A 16961-nucleotide genomic window follows, 5' to 3' on the forward strand; every position below is an offset into this window, starting at 1 on the left:
GTTGCAAACTGGCTAAAGGACAGAACCCATAAAGTTAAAATCGCTGGAGCAATGTCAGACTCAAAGCCAGTCACAAGTGGTGTCCCACAGGGATCTGTCCTGGGACCCCTCTTGTTCGGCATTTATTTCTCAGATGTTAAAGCAAACATGGGAGGGTTGTGGCTGACAAAGTTTGCAGATGACTGCAAACTAGGCGCCATAGTCGATACACCAGCGGACACATACATCCTACAAAAAGGCCTCACAGAAACGGACAACTGGTGCAGGAGTCATGGCCTTAAACTAAATGCCAAAAAATGTATAGTCATCCCCTTTGGGAAAAACAAAGTACCCACAAATTATCACATAGACAGCAACCCACTGAGTACGGAAAAAGTAATCAGAGACCTAGGGACCCAAGTCGACAGCGACCTCTCATTTGTCACCCACATTGCCAAAGTGGTTAGAAAAACATTCTACCTTGCACACCTTATCATGAAGGGATTCACATCCAGATCCAAGGATGTCATTGTACCCTATACTCCTCCCTCATCAGACCCATGATTGAGTACAATGCCCCATTTGGTATGTACCTCACCCGGCATTTGCAACAGCTGGAGAGACCACAAAAGTACCTCACCAAGAGGATCAAGGGTCTCCAACATATGTCTTATTCTGCCAGACTAAAGAAACTCCAGCTCTATTCAGTAGCATACCGCCTGCTCAGAGGTGATCTCTGCCTGACGTACAAGGCCATGTCCAATCAGGAACTGATGGACATGCTCCACCTCAAAAAATCTAAATCCATCAGAACTACGAGAGCTAAAGACTTAAACCTCGGCACAAGTATGAATAGGACATGCTGGAGGGATAGATTCATAACCCAGAGGCTTTCCATGCTCTGGAACAAGATCCCAGTTCATGTTAGGCAGAGCCCCTCACTGACTCTCTTCAAGAGAAATCTTGATGAGTGGATGGGAGATCGTAAGTTTACCCCAGGGGTCACATCTGTGTCACTACTAGACAGGGGCACAGTAAACTAATTCTATTATATAAGGGGACCTTCACTGTGTCACTACTAGACAGAGGCACAGTATTCTAAATCTATTCTGTGCATTTTTGTACCATTTCATGGGGTGGCGAAAGCCACATCACTATGGCTAGGCTTACAAATGCCCCAGGGCAGATAGCCTAGTACTAAACTATGAAACTATGAAACTATAAGAGAAGCTGGAATCTTTTTTCCTTTTAGACACTGTTGGCTGGATACTGGACATAGGAGATCTAAATTTATCTAAAAATGCTTTTTGCAATATATAATTGCTGCGTATGCTAGAAAATTTTAAAATATTTTTCTATAGGTTTTCTGTTTTATGGTGCTTATTTACTCAATGCATGGTTATCTGAGAAAAATTAATGTTTTTGCCTGCTACACGAAAAGATAGGTATATAGATTGATAGCCAGATGTGCGTGGGGGTGGATGGGTATCTGTTGATATCATTACATCAGCAGTTTTATGCTGTAGTTTGGACTGCTTTGTGGCATTTTAGACATCCACAGCACTTTAGATTAGCTTTGGCAAGATATTAGAATTGCTAAACTAAACAGTGAATGAAGATACACCATTTGTTTTTACTTTTTTATTAAATATTTTGACACCTTTTTTAATTTTAATAAATTACCTCAGCTTGTGGTTTTATATATATGAGGTAACAAATGGATACCAAGTCTAAAAAACATCCTCCAAAGTCGGCCAGGTATGTCATACCTTCCTAGAAAGAGCAGCAAAAACAATTGCCAAACCCTCAATCTGCATATATAATCGCTCCCTTACAACACGATTAGCGCCTTCGCTCGTAAACGAGTCCATTGTAATTCTCCTGTCTAAAATACCCTCTCCCAAAATGATCAAGGACTTAACACCTAGCTCTACACACTGCCCACATGTAGACATATTAAAAAAAAATCCCGTACAAACAAATAATGAAACAATTTAACAGCTACAGCTCGCTATCAGGCAAACAACATGGGTTTAGAAATGCCTTCTGTCCCACCACTGCCTTATCCATTTCGACTGACTCCATATATTGTAGCATTAATGATGGTCTGATCACTTTTGGGATATTTGTAGATATGATCAGGGCATTCAAAACTATTAGCCACACTATTCTTTTTATGAAACTGGGCAAACATAATTTTTTGCCATTGCACTATCAAGAGGTTCAAACATTACCTGGGGAACACAGTATTCTGAGTCCACATTATTAACCTCTTGTCATCACTTGGTAGTCCAAATATTGGAGTGCTAAAAGGCTCAATTTTTGATAGCATTCTGTTTTCATTATTTATTAATGACTACCCGCCCTTTGATGCTATACTGTATTGAGATGACATCCTTCTATTACAAGACAGTAAATGCCCCTCTGATCTCCAGAATAAACTATAACAGTCTTCCTCTAATATGCAAATTGGCTGACTGTAATCCATTTCTAATTAACCACACAAAAATTAGCCTTATGCTATTTACAACTTGCCAAAAACTCCCTTATCTATCTCTTAATAATGTGAGTGATAACCACATTCCATTCATTTCTGAATATAGATACAGAGGAATAAACATCCATCCTTCTCTACCTTTTACCTTTCACTTGTCTAGAGGAAAATAGTTTTGTATTCAGACATGTCCAAGGGTCAACTTCCAGTGTTCTCTCCTGTCTATCTGATGAATCTGGGCATCTTGGGGCAATGTAGTAATTGTCTCTTGTACACAGACAACCCTCTCCTCCTACCACCCAACACTACAACCTGTGAGAGATGCACTTGACTAGCCAAACTGGAAGTAAAGCTCTCTCCAACCAAGACTGAACTTGAGCGTCAAGAGGAGAAGGTAAACACTGGAACCACACCACACTCATCACATAGTCCCACAAAACCTACACCACCAAAATCCAAACATAGAAACACAAAAACATTCGCAGAGGCTCTCAATAATAATCTGTTCATGCAACAGAGACCTCCAAAGCAGAAACGCAAGCAACCTCCATCCCTCAACACAACCCAAATGATACATAGCCCACAGACTCAGTGTGCCACTCAACCACAACCCATAAGGCAAAACAACTTACCCAATACAATAGTCATAGGTGACTCTATAGTCAGGCACACTGATGTCCCACTCACCAGGCTAAACAAGGAAAAGGTTACTGTCAGCTGCCTGTTGGGTGCTAGCATCTGCCACATAACCCACGTACTCAAGTCACTCCACAACAAGTACAAATATGATTCTGTCATTGTCCATGCTGGTGTGAATGACATCAGACATACCTCCCTGGACTACATGAAAAGAGACATGGAAGAGCTATCTGATCTTGTAGCCCAGGCAGGTATGACCCTAGCCCTGAGTAGCATCCTGCCATCACCCAGAATGATACTACAGTACAAGGACAAAATGATTGACTTCAATAATTGGCTAAGCTTCTGGTGTCATTCTAAGGGGATCCAGTATCTGTCTGTCTGGGAAGACATGGTCAACAGACCATGATGCTTTGCCAGAGATGGCCTGCACCTGTCACCCCTGGGATTCCGGATACTGGCTAAGGCTCTTGCTGCCCCTATAGTACCTTTTTTAGGTAAGGTTCAAATGACAAATTCACCACCGTAACAGGAACAGGCAAGCAAAAACTGAGGGTAATGCTACTCAATAAATCTCAAAATGCACTCTCTCAAAGCACTCCTTAAAATGGAGAACATCGATATCTGTGCAGTGACTGAGACCTGGTTCAATGCTCCAGAGACCACCACTGCATTACTAGGCTATAACTCGCACCACACTTTTCAGTCATCTAACCTGGACCGGGACACCAAAGGTGGAGGTGTGTCCATATTCATTACGGATATCCACACCTCCAGGCTAGTTGCTCAGCATAATGTATCCAAGGTTATCCAAGTACAACTAACTCTGGGCAAAACTGCAATCCAAATTCTAGCTTGCTACAGATACCCCACCATGCCCCAGGATTCCCACTTCTCTTTTCTTGATATACTGGAAAATATTAGAGTTCAACCAAACATCCTAATAATGGGCAGTTTCAACTACCCCACCATTAACTGGGAAAACTACTCATGTACCAACTCCTTCACTCAAAGCTTTCTGGAATTCATAAATTCCAATGCCCTGGATCAACTTATCCACACCCCCACCAGGGGCAACAATATTGTAGACCTAGTCATTACCAACATGTGTGACCAGTGTTCCACACGTCAAGTCAACTCCTCATTGGTCAGATCTGACTATAAGCTAATCCCCCTAGATATCCACATCCCGCCCCCATTAAGGAAACCACAGTAAAAAATTTCCCAAAGTCAACTTCATGCTTCTTAAGACAGAAGTGGGGAACCTCATGACACCCATGCAGATGGACAATACATTTACGACTGCTGAATCCTACACAAATGCACTTTATAAGCACTTAGATGAGTGCATGGATCGTGCTATCCCAAACAGAACCAAGACGCTATCCTCCAAAAAAAGGAAGCCAATCTGGTGTTCCCCTGCCATAAACAAACTGTACAACAGAAGGAAGAAACTGTTGCAAAAGAGAATAAAATCCCATGAATGGAAGAGATCCCTGGTCAGCCTCAATAAGAAGCTGAGATCCCTTATAAGATCATCCAAAGCTAGCTACAAAAAAAAAATTGCCACTGATTCTAGGGACAACCACAAAGCATTCTATAGCTATGTCAAGAATATATACTCATAAAGAAATACTCATAAAGAAATACCTCCTTACCTCCGGTGACATTCACCCAAACCCAGGTCCACACAACATCCTACCCCCAAACAAACGCACAACAGACCTGCTCATCATAAACCTTAACACTCGCAGTATATCTAATAAAATTACTCACCTACATGCATTCATAACCCACTACTTCCCCAATATACTAACCATAACAGAGACCTGGTTAAATCCCAGCACAAGGAATGAAGAAATTCTCCCTCCAGGATATAACATCATTAGACAAGATAGAACAGGAAAGAAGGGAGGGGGCGTTGCATTTATCTATAAAAATACACTTAATATACAACCCATACCAACCCCTCCACCAAAGTTCGACAATGCTGAAATCCTAGGAATTAGGCTACAACTAAACACTAAGAAATGTATCAATATTCTCTGCACATATATCCCTCCAGGCAACAACACTAATAAAATTGAAGAAATTCTACAATGGGCAAAAGACAACCTCCCTCAAGAGACTATTCTGCTAGGAGACCTAAACACTGATTGGCTAGCCTGCAACTCTAAAATCCCCACTAGCCACATCAACCTGTATGGTTTCTCCCAACTTATTCTAGAACCCACTAGAGTAGATAAGAAATCCAAAAAAAAATCCTTATTAGATTGGATATTAGTGAACTACCCAGAACAAAACTATTACACAGGCTGTCTACCAGACAGCCTTAGTGACCATCTCCCAACATTCCTCCTACGCAGACATGCTAACATACCCAAACCTGCTGTCTTTAAACAAATCAGAAATGAATACAAGGTTAACCCTCTAGATCTCAACACTGTATTAGAAAATTGCAACTGGAAACCTCTACTTACCCTGAACTTGGACCTTGCAGTGGACTATTTTAATAATACTTTCATCAAGGCCCTTGATGAAATAGCACCCATAAGAACTATTAGAGCTAAAGTCCACTCAGCTCCTTGGCTTACTAACCCCACTAGAGCCCTATTAAAATCTAGAGACAAGGCATGGAAAACCTGGAAGAAAGACAACACTAGTCTTTCTAAACAAAAATATCAACATCTTAGAAACCAGGCTAAACAGCAAATCAAGCTTGATAAACAAAACTACTACATAAATATCCAAAACAAATACTCCAACAACCTACAAAAGTTCTGGCATGCAATTAACTCCCTACTAAAACCAGTAAAGAACACCACACCCTCTCCCACCTCAACCACCACAGATACAGCTACTGAAATAGCCTCAAAATTCAACCAACATTTTACCGAATCCATTAACTCACTATCCACTCAATTAGCCAAAAATAGCTACAAACCCATACCTACAGCACCTAACAACTCAGCTCCTCTTACCTTATCACCTATCCCAACCTCTACAATAAAGAAACATCTCTCAAAACTAAAACTCACTACCCTTGCAGCAGATGGGCTACCAGCACATTTCCTAAAAATGGCAGCCAACTCCATAGCCTACCCAGTCTCAATCCTTATCAACCGCTCTATACAGGAGTCATATATCCCTCATCTGTGGAAGGTCTCCTATATCATTCCCCTCCATAAGGGGGGAACCTCCTATGATTTCTCAAACTACCGACCCATCGCTATTCTGTCACCTTTATCTAAGATACTAGAAAAATGTATACACTCTCAAGTCATGCACTTCCTAAACTTAAACAATCTCCTCTCACCCACACAACATGGCTTCCGCCCACACCATAGTACTACCACCGCCCTTCTCTCCTTCACAGACCTAGTTAACCAACACAGGAATAACAACAGATATGTATCAACCATATTCCTCGACCTCTCCAAAGCATTTGACATAGTCTCTCACTCCATACTAATAGACACCCTCACCTCCCTAGCCTTCACCCCAAACACTATTGTTTGGTTTAAAAGTTACCTATCAGAATGACAACAAGCTGTCCGGTGGCAAGGAGCCTTATCACCTCTGCTCCCAACCTCCATTGGTGTACCCCAAGGCTCTATACTAGGACCTCTTCTCTTCTCAATTTTTACCAATAACCTACACACATCTACCATGCATGCCTCACTAATCCAATACGCAGATGATTCCACCCTTATATGTTCAGCACCATCCCTGACCTCCCTACAGCATCTCACCCAAGAGTCCTTCACCTCGGTAGAAAGATGGATCACTAACATTCAACTTATCTTAAACCCTAACAAAACCAAACTACTACTTTTTACCCCAAACAAATCAAAAACAACTCCAGCCTCCTTCTCCATCTCCTCTGATAATGGTACTATCATCTCTCCCTCTCTCCACACCAAGCTCCTTGGCATCGAAATAGACAACAACCTCCACTTTAACATCCATATCTCACAAACAATAAATAAAGTGCACAAAAAATGGGCTCCTTATACAGGCAAAAGAACTTTCTTACTAATCATGCTAAAATCACCCTAGCTCAAACCCATCTCCTATCTACACTACTGTATGCTGCCCCAATTCTTACTCACATTAGGAAATATGACCTAGACAAACTTGAGTCCTGTTATAACAGAATTGCCAAGTTTGCCAAAAACTCCACATTTAGAACCCATCACTGCACACCTCTCAGACAACTTCAATGGCTCGAACTGCCACAGTTGCTACTATATCACCAACTTGTTACAGCCTACAACATCCTAAAACAACCTGACAAAATTCCCGCTCTAACACATCTACTGACCAGCCACACTCCAAGTCGTCCACTCCGCTCAGCCAACAAATCACTCCTCACTATCACCCCAGCAAATAATACAGCCAGCAAATCTCTCTTTTCACAGACTATAGCTAAAAACTGGAATAATCTCCCCCCATCTGTGACTTCTGCAGCTAACATCACTCTATTCAAAAACTCCCTTAAGGCCCATCTTACTAGTTCTTGGCTATGTCCATGTATTACATGGTCCATAATATGTCTTCCTCTACAATCATCTCCTATCTATCCTTTAATGCCCTAATAAAGATGCTTCCAGGGAAAAGATGTACCTGTTAAAATTTGACTGTTGCTCTTTGCAAACCAAATGTAAATATGTAAATATTTTTTGATTGCAATTGTCTACTGTTTTAATCACTTTTTTGAATCCTGTCTAGAAATTTCTAGTTTAATAGAAACTACTTCCTACCTATTGTATTATATGTTTATTTCTGTAATGTGTTGTACTAATGTAACTGGAGCTTTTCTCCCCGGGCCTCCGCTGTAAACGGACCTCATCCAGTCGGACCTTCCCGGTAAATAAAATTAAAATAAATAAATAATAAATAAATCTCAATGGCAACATCCAGATCTGCTCTGAGTTACAGCACAACGGCATGAAAATTACAGAACCAACTGATATTGCCAACATCCTGGCAGATAGGTTCCTTGCTAACTTTACCCCCCTCTCACCCCCTAAAGGGCCCATATCTATACAGGAAGAATGCAGAGTCCCTGTAATCACAACTACGCAGATAAAAGCTGCACTCTCTAAAGCCAAAAACACAGCATCCATGGGACCGGACAACATCCCAGGCTGTGTTTTACATGAACTTCAGAACAAACTGGCTCCCCACCTAAGCACCATGTTCAATCATAGCCTCTCGTCAGACTTTGTACCCACTGAATGGCGCACAGCAACAGTTATCCCACTCCACAAAGGGGGAGCCACCACTGATCCCAGGAACTATCGCCCTATTAGCCCGATGAGCCTGGTCTGTAAGGCCATGGAACGTATCATCATGGAACTCATAAACAAAGACATTGGTAACCTCCAAACTCTGGGCCCCACCCTGTTTGGGTTTGTGGAAGGCAGATCATGCCTCCTGAACCTGAGCAACTTCTTTGAGGCAGTCACCAAAGCCGTAGACGAGGGTAAGGTGGTTCACACAGACTATACTGACCTCACCAAGGCTTTCGACACCATCCCCCATTCTGGAATTATAGCTAAACTCACTAAACTAGGTATGAATCCCTACGTCACAAGCTGGGCTGCCAACTGGCTCACTGACAGAACCCACACTATAAAAGTTGCAGACTCCAAATCTGACTTCAAACCAGTGACAAGTGGAGTACCACAGGGTTCAGTCCTGGGACCTCTCCTGTTTGGTATCTACTTCTATTGAAGTACAGGTTAACACAGAAGGCCTTTGGCTAATGAAGTTTGCAGATGATTGCAAACATGGAGCTATAGTTGAGTCCCCAAATGATGTGGACATCCTACAGAAGGGCCTCACTAAGACAGATGCTTGGTGTTAGAGCCATGGCCTCAAGCTCAATGCCAAAAAGTGGATTGTCATACCCTTTGGTAAAAACTCTGTACCCATTAACAACCACATAAGTGGTGGTCCACTTAACACCAAATGTGTGATAAGAGACCTTGGGATCCAGGTGGACAGTAGTTTCTCCTTTGATAATCACATCACCACAGTGGTCATAAAATACTTCAGTGTGGCACACCTCATCACAAAAGGGTTCTCATCCAGGAAAAAAGGTCATTGTTCCCTTCTACTTGACACTCATTAGACCCATAATAGCGTACAATGCCCCTTTTGGAATGTACCTCGCAAGACATCTGCAGCAGCTGGAAAGACAACAGAAGTACCTCACAAAGAGGATTACTGGCCTCAAACAGATGCCCTACACTGACTGTCTCAAAAAACTCCATCTTTACTCCATAGCATATCTCCTACTCTGAGGTGATCTCTGCCTAACATATAAAGCTATGTCAAACACAGAGCTGTTGGACATGCTACACCTAATGAAATACCAATCCCTTTGAACTACACACTGTAGGGACCCAAACCTTGTCACCACAATAAACAGGACATGCTGGAAGGATAGATTCCTGTCCCAGAGACTTCCCATACTCTTGAACAAGCTACCCATCTATGTCAAGCAGAGTTCCTCATTAGCACTCTTCAAGAAAAATCTTGATGAGTGGATGGGAAATAGGAAATACACCCCGGGGAACACTTCTGTGGCTCTTCTCATCAGGGGTACAGGAAAATAACTTTCTGTACCTAAGACTCCTTAAGAAACATATGTTTATTTGAAGGCCCTTTAAAACATTTGATTTTATATCTGTTCTTATGTAAGGTATAATATGTTTTTTCAATGTAGTATGTCTTTTTTTTTTGTTTCTGTATTTTAAGGTCATGGCTGAAAAGGGTCTTCAGACCAGCTCACCTGCCTGGTTATGAAATAGTACACTATTTTCTATTGGTTGCTGCTAGATGATGTGCTATTTGAAGATCAACCTACACTGATATTTTCTTTTTGGTCACATGATATAGATTTATTAATTTAATTTTGTCTGTGACTTAAAGCTCTATATTACACATTGAAAAAGGCTGTAGAGTGAAATCGTAATTCGTGGGTGATTCTGAAGTCCTTTTAAAGCAAGCATACAATACAGGGGTGCTGTCTTTGTGCTTTGCTTGTCTGCAGCTTGGAGATTGAGTGTGTGTGTGTGTGTGTGTGTGTGTGTGTGTGTGTGTGTGTGTGTGTGTGTGTGTGTGTGTGTGTGTGTGTGTGTGTGTGAGTGTGTGTGTGTCTGTGTGTGTGTGTGCGCACGTGCGTGTGTGTGTGTGTGTGTGTGTGTGTGTGTGTGTGTGTGTGTGTGTGTGTGTGTGTGTGTGTGTGTGTATGTGTGTGTGTGCCTATCTTTCTCTACATAAATATATTATGAGGAAAATATATGCATGTTGGTTTGCAGAATATATTGCTTACTGCTATGTGAGCTATACTTATAAAAATGCATGCTTTTACAGTCTCTGTATATACTTTAATACTGGACAGTATTTTTGGCACAGAAAAGGGTAACACTGGTAAAGAAAAAGTTTATCAGTTTATAACGCTGGTAAAGAAAAAGTTTATCAGTTTATCAATATACTGATGCATTAATCAATGCTTAACAAGGGATTGGGTTTTGTGCTGGCTGTACGAGACAACTACCTACGTGCTATAACTACATGCAAGGTATTTGAACTTAAAATACTATTTTAAGGCATTAACAAAGAACAAAGGTGTCATAAAACAAATGCACGTGATTCTACCTCAAATGTTGCTGTGGCTGCTTTTGAGTGTATTTATGAGTATGAAATGAAATAATTGTTTGCTGAGCCTCAGAACCTTCAAGTATAAGTAGAATGGTTTGATAAATATTGAGATGACCTTAAAGAATATAAATAAAAAGTGAGTCTAGTGCAACTTAATGTGAGAATGAGGGTAGCTTTGGGGAATTAGTAATAGTGCACATCAATACATATATTTGACATATACTGTTGACATGGAAACTTATAACAACAAAGTGATTTACGGTTTATATATATCATGTAGTAATAACAATAACCTTTTTCACTTTTAACCTTTTAAACCTTTATTATACCTGTACTTTTTTCTTTGCTCAAGATGGATAAAGATTCACAAATCCCCCCCATGAACATCTCTACTAAGAATGTAATCTCAGAGCAGCACTTAAAAATACAGTTATATATTTTGATTATAGTAACTATTGCTATAATTTTAGAAGTTTATGTTTTTTTACTGAACAATTTATTAGCATGAAGTGACATTGTCTCCTGTTGCACAGAACCACTGTATACACTGACCCTCGGATTCTGTATGCCTTGCACGGCGTGCAGGATCAGTGCAGGAGCTCTAGCAGGCAATATGTCTGCCGTGTGATCCAGGAACAGCCTGCAGAGCGCTCCTGGACTATTCCTGCACAGAATAAGCCCCTGTATGCAAATCACCCCATTTTCAGGAGAAATCCATGCAAATGAGGTGTTTTTGCGATCCAGGAAGCTTGCAACTAGCCGTGCAGGACTAGTGCAATCTGCAGAAATGTACTCGGTTAGTAACCAAGTACATTTCTGCAAAATCCATCTCCAAATAAAGGCTGCATATCAGTCATAAAACATGCTAATTGCCAAGTATAAGGCCATTGGCATTGCAAACAACATAAAAAATGAAAAATCAACTTTTATTTATTTTTTTTTAACCGATCTCAGCTGTTTAAGCGTAGGGCAGCGGCGTGCAAATGGGATCGGGGGGGGAAAATAACAAAATACACCTAAAATAAGCATTCTAACTAAAATCACTATTCTGCCATGCAAGTAACTGGCATGTAGAAGACAATGTGGCCAGTGAGTAGTGGTTGCTAAGGGGGGAGGCTCAGTGTGAGACATGTAACTATGCATTAGCAGGCAATCCTATGCAAATGAGGGGAATGATAGAGAATCACCATTTTCCTCAGCATGCTAGTCAGGTCCCAACAGTGTAAGAGTAGGAATAGCTTGGTGCAAGCCTAAGAGTTAGCTGACATCATGGGTGTGTGTGTCAGGCACACTGTAAGTGGATTGGAGCCCTATGGCTCAGGTTTGCTCCTACCTAAGCACAGCTAAGCAAGGGTGTGTGTCTTACTCTGCCTAGCACTCTGTACATTGCCTAAGCGGGTGTGCATGCTGCGCACTGGGTTTTAAAGGTTTAAAAAAAAGGTTAAACCAGGAAATAGCAGCTTTGTGTACATTTGAGCACTTTGTGCGGTGAGCCCCTGGGCTTAAACAGGAAGGCAATGGGAAGGGAAAACAGCAGTAGGAAGGTAATCTAGGAGAACTAGCATAGCTGGCAGGTGAAATGTATCAGAATCAGCCAATTACACAAGCAGCAGACCAGCCCAGCCCAGAACACTAATATAAACTATGCAAACACCTTCCCCTCTGTTTTTTCTCCACACTCTACACCGCCGGTGTAAACAAGTGGGGAACCTTTAACACACAACAGCAAAATGATAGGGGCTGCAATAGCTATCATACAACAACTTGTGGAAGAGGCTGAGGGTGGTGAGGATGTGAATGCTGTCGACCAACCCATAGTGAGGAGATGGAAAAGAGTGTAAAGACCCAGGGTAACCTACCAGGTGCTACATGAGCTGGAGATAGTGGAAAGCTATTGGGTGGACAGGGACCTCCTACAGCAAATTGTTGAGGTGTGCCAGCCATGCCTGAAACACAGAGCTAACAGAGGGGAACCCATCCCAGTGGATACCAAGGTATGCATAGGCCTAAGACTACTAGCTACAGGTACCTTCCAAAGGCCAACTGGGGATATGATGGGGATCTCACAGGCATCAGAATCTAGGGTACGCCACCAGTTCCTGGACGCCATGTCAGCACATGTCGGTGAGGATGTATATTTCCCCAACACCCGTGAGGTGTTGGCCAGCAATATGCAGCTGTCCCACCAAATAGCAGAATACCTTGAGGTAGTGGGTGCTATAGACTGCACGCACATATGCATCAAAGCACTACTCAGTGAGCAAGGTAGGGTCTACATCAACCGCATGGGCTTCCCCTCCATCAACTGCCAGGTTGTGTGTGATGCCCAGGGCATAATAATGAATATGTGTGCTGGCTGCCCTGGAAGCTATCATGATTCCCACATCTGGCATCTGATACAGCTGTACCAGAGATTTGTCAATGGGGACATCCCTCACGGTCACCTAGTGGGGGATTCTGAATACACACTGGAGCCATGGCTGATGACACCCATCAAAAATGCACACACACCCGAATAAGAACTCATAATGCGGCACACACACAGAACAGAATTATAGTAGAGCATGTGTTTGAGATGCTCAAGTCATGGTTCCGGTGCCTGGACACATCCGGTGGAGCCTTGCAGTACTCACCAGCTACATGTACCCAAAATGTCCTTGTATCTGCCATGCTACACAATATGATCCTGTGGAAACAGCTGCAGCAGGAACAGCGTGGGACAGGGTCACACAGCCCCCCACCATTGCCAAGGCCTGCACAGGCACAGAGTGTCTTGAAGGAGGAACAACCTGAGCCTGCCCCAGTAGGCAGAACGAGGCATGCCCAGTATGCCACGGCCTTAGCAAAGAGGCAATGCATAGCGCATACACTGAAACAGCAGGGATCCAGGGAATAACACCTCTCTCTGGCTCTCACATACAGTAAAAGAGATGCCAAACATTACACTACCTGTGCTCAATCGTGTAGGGAGTGTACTATGTGCATCTAACATAGGCAACCCTGCAGCACCACCCTCAATAATGGGACACCCACAAGGTAAGTGACTCACACATGCCAGTCAGGGGGGTTCACATACCCATCAACAGTCACAGCCAGCAGGACAGGTGTAGATAAACACAAATAGAGGCTATGCTATGGCCTCTGAATGAGGCCTATGGGTAACCTTCCCCCTCCCCAGGCCTACACAGAGAGAATACAGCAGGTCAGGCAGTGGGACATCAGTTCTGAAGGGTAGGAAGTCAGAAACTAACATGTAGGTAAATAAAAGCTAAGATCTGTAGTACACTGGTATGCCTCTAGTCAGCATGATAGGTAAGACTACAGAATGAAATGGAGTACCTGACATACTAGTACAGTCATAGCAAATGTGTACAAGTGTCAGGTGTGCCCCCCCATCCTATGTAGACATGTAGTAACAGTCAGGTGTGCCCCTCCAATCCTGTGTAGAAATGTAGAGCAAGTCAGGTGTGCCCCCATCCTACCGAGAAATGTAGTAACAGTCAGGTGTGCCCCCCATCCTGTGTAGATATGTAGAAATCGTCAGGTGTCCCCTCCCGCCATCCTATGTAGAAATGTAGTAACAGTCAATGCCAAATGATCGATGGATACCCTGCAGAAACAGTATGCTACCAGTAGGTGTACAACCCATAGGTCAGCGCTACAGTACAGACTACCTGGACTTGATCCACACATTCAATACAGACGGGCATACTGGGCATGCTCACACACTTAAACACATGAAGGTCATGTCTGCAAACACAAGTGGACCAGGCATATTTGGCAGTCACAGATGTTAGTGCAGACACTCCTCAGTATGCACTACACATGTTTTGCACACACAGTGGACAGGAATACAGACATATATCTAAGGGCAACACACTATAATAAGCCAAAGGTAGACATACATAGATTTGTGGAAGAGGGTGACTGTGACAAGGAGCCATCCATGCCTGTCCCACCCAGCACACAGCCACATGAGGTTCAGATGTCACTCACTGTAGATACTAGCCACCAGTATCTGTCAGCATTACAGACTAGGCAGTACATGTGCTAGCTGTGCAACATGACTGTACAAGGAAGTAGTCATCTAGCATCTGTATACATGGACCTGTGAAATATGACCCTGTGTGTGCCCACATGTGGTGTGTCAACCTCTAGATGAATGGGTTATGACCCATGCACACACACTGCCCTCCCCATAGCCCTACTATGACAAGCCTGCTGAGGTCATCCATTGTGAAATATACCTTTGGGAGAGTTGTAGCCTAGCAATCTCCATGGTACGTCCCATAACTGTGTACTGCTGTAGTGTCATAAACCAGCTAGGTAGGAGTTCCAATCCCAGACTTGGCAAGTGTGCATGTGTGTGTGTGTGTGTGTGTGTGTGTGTGTGTGTGTGTGTGTGTGTGTGTGTGTGTGTGTGTGTGTGTGTGTGTGTGTGCCTGTCTGTCTTTGTCTGTGTAGAGAGCAATGCTTTTTAGGGTAGTCACACTCCCTACAACTCAAATGCTCTACTTTGGTAAGGCTGCTGATGTCATCTGCCTATAAATACATTGTTGGTAAAGTTGTAGCCCAGTAATCTCTGTAGGGTGTGCCATAACTGTCTACTGTTGTACTGTGATAAATAAGTTAGATAGGAGTTCAAATCCCAGACTTGGCAAGTGTGTGTGTGTCTGTCTGACTCTGTCTGAATAGAGAGCAATGCTTTTTAGGGTAGTCACACTCCCTACAATTCAAATGCTCTACTTTGGCAAGGCTGATGATGTCATCCACCTAGAAATACACCTCCGGGAAGGTTGTATACCGGTAATCTCTGTAGTGCATCCTATAACTGCCTACTGTTGTAGTGTGATAAATTATTTAAGTAGGAGTTTTAATCCCAGACTTGGCAAGTGTTTGTGTGTGTGCGTGTCTGTCTCTGTAGAGAAGAATGCTTTTTAGGGTAGTCACACTCCCTACATTTCAAATGCTCTACTTTGGCAAGGTTGCTGATGTCATCCACCTAAAAATATACCTCTGGGATGGTTGCAGCCCAGTAAACTCTGTAATGCATCCTATAACTGCATACTGCTGTGGTGTGATAAATTAGTAAGGTAGGAGTTGTAATCTGAGACTTGGCAAGTGTCTGTGGGTGTGTCTGTCTGACTCTGTCTGTGTAGCGAGCAATGTTTTTTAGGGTAGTCACACTCCCTACAATTCAAATGCTCTTCTTTGACAAGGCGGCTGATGTCATCCACCTATAAATATACCTCTGGGAAGGTTGTAGCCCAGTAATCTCTGAAGTGCATCCTATAACTGTGTACTGCAGTAGTGTGATAGAATAGTTAGGTAGGAGTTTTAATCCCAGACCTGGCAATTGTATGTTTCTGTGTGTGTAGAAAGCAATGCATTTTAGGCTAGTCACACTCACTACAATTCAAATGTCCTACTTTGGCAATCCTGCTGCTGTCATTCACTGTGAAATACACCTTTCAGGAAGGGGCACTCCAGTAATCTCTGTGGTGTGTCCTATAATAGCATCATGCTGTAGTGTGATATAGAACTCTGGTAGGGGTTCTATCCCCACACATGGCACTGGTGGATGTTTTGTGTGTGTTTCTATGTTTGCGTAGGGAGCAATGCATTTTAGGCTAGTCACACTCACTGCAATTCAAATGCCCTACTTTGGCAATCCTGCTGATGTCATTCACTGTGAAATACACCTTTGGGGAAGGAGAGCACCAGTAATCTCCATGGTGCATCCTATAAAGGCATAGTGCTATAGTGTAATATACTAGTTAGGTAGGAGTTGTAACCCCAGACATTACAGCTGTGTGTGTGTGTGTGTGTGTGTGTGTGTGTGTGTGTGTGTGTGTGTGTGTGTGTGTGTGTGTGTGCGTGTGTGTGTGTGTAAAATAACCAGACTCAATGTGAAGTGGGTTTTGCAAACTTCTTGAATGGTGGGCCAAGTATATATCACAATGTCTACCATACAGTGATAACAGATGTGAAATAGCCAAGAGGCTGGGTGTGCAAATCCATACCCCTAAATGTGACATCAATGCCAGCTGAACAACATTAGCAGCCTTTGTATTTACCCAGGGTACACTCTCAACCCATGTCTCATACACACACAGACACACACACACACACACACACACACACACACACACACACACACACACACACACTTGCC

The sequence above is a fragment of the Protopterus annectens genome, chromosome 9.part0 (assembly GCF_019279795.1).
Source record: "Protopterus annectens isolate FY-2018-M chromosome 9.part0, PAN1.0, whole genome shotgun sequence".
NCBI classification, from domain to species: domain Eukaryota; kingdom Metazoa; phylum Chordata; order Ceratodontiformes; family Protopteridae; genus Protopterus; species Protopterus annectens.